This window comes from Bufo bufo, chromosome 6 (assembly GCF_905171765.1).
Source record: "Bufo bufo chromosome 6, aBufBuf1.1, whole genome shotgun sequence".
Classification (NCBI taxonomy): domain Eukaryota; kingdom Metazoa; phylum Chordata; class Amphibia; order Anura; family Bufonidae; genus Bufo; species Bufo bufo.
In genome coordinates, this window is record NC_053394.1 from 78,151,560 (window position 1) to 78,157,589 (window position 6,030).

Consider the following 6,030-nt stretch of genomic DNA (forward strand, 5'->3'; position numbering starts at 1 on the left):
CAAGAGCAAATATGACATAATCAAGACTGATAGACGGACTTGTTGCTGCGCTGCGGGAGCACAGGCGTCTGGTTATAGATGATAAATGATTCAGTGAGAGCCATCAAGCTGATTAATTACAGCTCAAGCCTCCAATCATGGTGTTCTCATGAGGGCTACGGCCTTGAAAAAGTACATTACAGTCTGTGGGCTTGTAACTTGTAACTAGATGGCCACCTACTTTTATTAAAGGATACTTTCTTGAAGGACAAAAATGTTTTGATTTGGGAACATACCATATTGACTGGTTTTCTCTCTCTGCTATAAAATATCGCCATCTTGTGGTCAAAGGAGGAAATAAGCACCCGTGAGCCATATGTCTCTGTTAAGAAAGTCAAAGGTCGTTTTATTCTAAAAATTTTATGAAATGACTAATGCTAGTTTTATTATTACATTTCGAATATATCAGGAATTACAAGTGCCCGAAAAGAGAAATATTTATTTATCCATCTGCCATCTACCACAGAAAAGCAGATTTCCTCTCACTCTAAGGGCCCTTTCACACGAGCGAGTATTCCGCGCAGGTCCAATGCGTGATAAGAACGCATTGCCCCCGCACGGAATTCCGGACCCATTAATTTCAATGGGGTTGTGTACATGTGCATTGGTTTTCACACATCACTTGAGTTGCGCGAAAATCGCAGAATGTTCTATATTCAGCGATTTTCATGCAACGCTGGCCCCATAGAAGTGAATGGAGCTACGTGAAAATCGCATCCGCAAGTGCGGATGCGATGCGTTTTTCACGGATGGTTGCTAAGAGATGTTGTTTGTATACCTTGAGGTTTTTATCACGCGCGTGCAAAACACATTAAATCACATTGGACCCGTTTGATAAAAACTGAACGCGATCGCAGACAAAATTTAATGACTTTGCGAAATCGCAAATTTTCACTGAATGCATTCACAACGCACCCGGACCTAATCCGCACACGCTCGTCTGCAAGGGGCATAAATTAAATAGAAAACGTGTATAATTACACAGATAATGAGTTCTAGCTCTTGTATGCATTATTTTTAAAAGTGTGTTCAAATCAAGTCAGTTGCTGGGCACTCCTTTTCCTTTACAACAATGTTCCTGGACACTATTTCTACCTTCCACCACTGTCCATGAACACTTCTGCTGCATTCCCCAATGTTCCTGGACACTCCTGTTACCTTCCACCAGTGTCCCTAGACACATCTGCCTCTTTCCCCTATGTTCTTGGATGCTCCTGCTGTCTTCCAACAGTGTTCCTGGACACTCCTGCTGCTTTCCACCAGTGTTCCTGGACACTCCTGCTGGCTTCCACCAGTGTTCCTGGACACTCCTGCTGGCTTCCACCAGTGTTCCTGGACACTCCTGCTGGCTTCCACCAGTGTTCCTGGACACTCCTGCTGGCTTCCACCAGTGTTCCTGGATACATCTTCTGCCTTCCACCGCTGTTCCTGGACACTTCTTCTGCCTTCCACCGGTGTTCCTGGACACATCTGCTGCATTCCACCGCTGTTCCTGGACACTCCTTCTGCAGCCTTCCAACAGTGTCCATAGACACATCTGCCTCTTTCCCCTATGTTCTTGGATGCTCCTGCTGTCTTCCACCAGTGTTCCTAGAGACTTCTTCTGCCTTCCACTTGTGTTCCAGGACACTCCAGCTGCCTACCACCAGTGTGCATAGACACATCTACCGCCTTCCCCAATATTCCTGGACACTCCTGCTGCTTTCCAACAGTGTTCCTGGACACTCCTGCTGCTTTCCACCAGTGTTCCTGGACACTCCTGCTGGCTTCCACCAGTGTTCCTGGACACTCCTGCTGGCTTCCACCAGTGTTCCTGGACACTCCTGCTGGCTTCCACCAGTGTTCCTGGACACTCCTCCTGGCTTCCACCAGTGTTCCTGGACACTCCTGCTGGCTTCCACCAGTGTTCCTGGATACATCTTCTGCCTTCCACCGCTGTTCCTGGACACTTCTTCTGCCTTCCACCGGTGTTCCTGGACACATCTGCTGCATTCCACCGCTGTTCCTGGACACTCCTTCTGCAGCCTTCCAACAGTGTCCATAGACACATCTGCCGCCTTTCCCAATGTTCCTGGGCACTCCTGCTGCTATTCACCAGTGTCCATAGACACATCTGCTGCCTTCCCCAATGTTCCTGGACACTCCTGCTGCCTTTCACCAGTGTTCCTGGACACACCTGTTACCTTCCACCAGTGTCCGTAGAAACATCTGCCGCCTTCCCCAAGTTTCCTGGACACTCCTTCTGCCTTCCACCAGTCTTTCTAGGTAGTTGGAAAACTGTCCAGGTTTTTCTAACACAAGAATTCTTCAAATCATTGCTACAAAATGGGTAGAAAGACTCAATTCTAAAACTGTTTTGGAGGAATTTATGGATGCTTTTATACCATCTTTAGAAGATATGGCCCATTGGCCTGATAAAAACACTATTCTCACTAATGTTCCTGGATGCCTCTGCTGCTTGCCACTAATTTTCTAGGAGAGATCCTATCTTCACAGAAAATGGAGGCTGGATTTTGATGTACAAGGTAAGTGAATGGGTGTCTCTTCTGTCCTTTATGTGTGTTTTTTCAACTGTTTTTGAACATAATGCCTTCATTTCCTTCACAGAACAGCTAAAATGTTATGATAGATTGATAAAGGACTGAATGGTCTTGACCTGCTGGCCATCCACCAACACTGCGGCCTCCCACCAGTGATTCTGAGGAGATCCCTGATTTGGTGTAGAAGCCTAAGAAGAATTATTATAATTTAAGGTGTTACATTTTAATTTCTTATTTTATTGTTGTATAGTCTATGCAACAGTTTGAGTATAAATTGGGCTGAAGTTGGCCATATACCATAAACACCTGTTTGAATGAATCCTTGTTCGGTTGACAGCTCTCTCTCCCAACTCCCCCACACACATATACTCTTGGTTCAGCTGAGTGTGTATGTTTCATCAGCAGAGAGACACCTGTTGTGGAGGCTTATTGCCCGGTAGAACAAAAGGATTTTGGTTTGGAATTTAATGCTCTGCACTAATAGTTTTCTTGCCCAACATCATCTTTCGGGGGAGAATTGGAACATGTGGATATCCAGTTACTGACTTATTTGTCTACAGGAAAGTATGTTCTCCAGTGTAATTACCCATTAGGAGTACCATACTGTTGTTTTAGAGCAACCAGACCGTAACTTTTGATTACTGTTGATTTCCTGTTAATAAAAGTTCCCCTTAGATGGAAAAAGAATTTTGTCTGCTTTTCTTAAAAGTGGTTTCTTTAATTTCAAACAAGAAAACTGTTTTTCTTTTTTCGAGTGCAAGATTAAGGGGTGTGGATGCCCAGCTGTTTAAAATATTTTTCCTCTCATTGGGTATATCAAAATAAAGTGCTTATTGTTCCTCATATATTATTTGTCAGGTTGGTAAGATGGTTCATTTTGGGATGATGGTAAATGTATGAATTATACAATACTTTATTTCCATGCAAAATGATTAATGCGTACTGAAGTTTTTTAAAAAAAAGTTTGCATAATGGCTGTGCTTCTTTGTACAATCATAACTGTGAAGGAATTGGTGTTTTTTGGACTTTCCTAAAGTCTCCTTCAGCTATATTATTCTTTGTTTCAGCTGCACAGTTTGATGCATTTCACTCAGAAGCAGAGGGCTTTTCCCATCTGTCAGTACTGTGTATGCAGTGACCTCACTTGCCATTCTTCCAACTATGTTTGTTTTCAGTTCTGGAGCTTACAGAACCGATAGAAGGAGGGATAAATCACACTTACAGACACACCAGAGGCTCCTGCGATGTTCAGAAGCAGTGTAGAAGCAGTTCTTCTATCAGGGTCAGGATCTAGCTCTGACACACTCTCACTTCCTCTCTGCCATCTTCTGATTCTCTGGTACCAGGGATGGATCTTGAATAAAGATAAGAGGCAAGCACTCTACATCTGAGATCATTCAGAAAAAATATAACCCAAAATATATCCCCAAAAATATTTTAATAATAGGAATTGGAAGCCACAAATATACCTTAAATGAAAAAAATTAAGAAATTATTAAAAACATAGATAAAACCCATATACACATAATATAAAATAGAAATGGTGAGGATTCCGTATGATATAATGACGATATTATATCAACAACTGTATGTATGACTTACTTGTTAGTATTGGCAAATGGATTTAATTATTATCATCCATACAGCTGTGGAAAAACATCATGGTAGGTACCTCTAGTGCTAATAATAGCTAACAACAGCCAACCAAGTGACCAACACTCTCCAGGATATAGGCGTATCGATATCCAAATCTACCATAAAGAGAAGACTGCATGAAAGTAAATACAGAGGGTTCACTGCACGGTGCAAGCCACTCATAAGCCTCAAGAATAAGAAGGCTAGATTGGACTTTGCTAAAAAAAAACATCTTAAAAAACCAGCACATTTCTGGAAGAACATTCTTTGGACAGTTGAAACCAAGATCAACCTCTACCAGAATGATGGAAAGAAAAAAGTATGGCGAAGGCATATTACAGCTCATGATCCAAAGTGTACCACATCATCTGTAAAACATGGCGGAGGCAGTGTGATGCTTGGGCATGCATGGCTGCCAGTGGCATTGGGTCCTATTATTTATTGATGATGTGACACAGGACAGAAGGAGCAGGATGAATTCTGGGGTTTTCAGTGACCTACTGTGTGCTCAAATCCAGCCAAACTGATTGGTCGGCGTTTCATAATACAGATGGACAATGACCCAAAACATAAAGCAAAAGCAACCCAGGAGTTTATTAAAGCAAAGAAGTGGAATGTTCTTGAATGGCCAAGTCAGTCACCTGATCTGAACCCATAGAGCATGCATTTCACTTGTTAAAGACTAAACTTCAGACAGAAAGGCCGACAAACAAACAGCAACTGAAAACCACTGCAGTAAAGGCCTGGCAGAGCATCAAAAAGGAGGAAACACAGCGTCTGGTGATGTCCATGAGTTCAAGACTTCAGGCAGTCATTGCCAACAAAGGGTTTTCAACCAAGTATTAGAATTTAACATTTTATTTACAATTATATAATTTGTCCAATTACTTTTAAGCCCCTGAAATGAAGCGATTGAGTTAAAAAAATTATTTAGTTTCTCACATTTTTATGCAATCATTTTGTTCAACCATTGAATTAAAGCTGAAAGTCTGAACTTACACTAAATCTGAATTGTTTTGTTCAAAATCCATTGTGGTAATGTACGGAAAATTAGAAAAATGTTTTCTCTGTCCATATATATATGGACCTAACTGTATATTTATGTGAAGCGTTTCACAGATAACCAAATCCTCCTTACAGAATTATCTATCCGTTTAAAAGATCTTACAAACCCAAGTACAAGAGAACACGTGGGACGCCAAGTGCCGGCAGAGCAAACCATGTGGGATGCCAGGAACTGAGATGGGATACTACAGAAACTAATAGCCGGGAGTTGAGGTTGCACGAACTGAACCAGCGACAAGAAAAAGGTAACAGGTGTCAGCATATTGATTGCCACGTGGGACGCCACGGCTGGCAGATGCTAGTCACAGACACCAATTTTTACTACTGACTATTGAGAGACATAACTGTCGTCAATAAGCTTAAATGTTATATCGCTACTTATAAGATTGGAACCTACAAAGATCAAAGGATACAATATGAATAACTAAATGTATCTAATCTGTTGAACTAAGGCCTCTTTCACACTTGCGTTGTTGGGATCCGGCATGCACTTCCGTTGCCGGAGGTGCCTGCCGGATCCGTAACAACGCAAGTGTACTGAAAGCATTTGAAGACGGAACCGTCTTCCAAATGCTTTCAGTGTTACTATGGCACCCAGGACGCTATTAAAGTCCTGGTTGCCATAGTAGGAGCGGGGAGCGGGGGAGCGGTATACTTACAGTCCGTGCGGCTCCCCGGGCGCTCCAGAATGACGTCAGAGCGCCCCATGCGCATGGATGACGTGATCCATGTGATCATGTGATCCATGCGC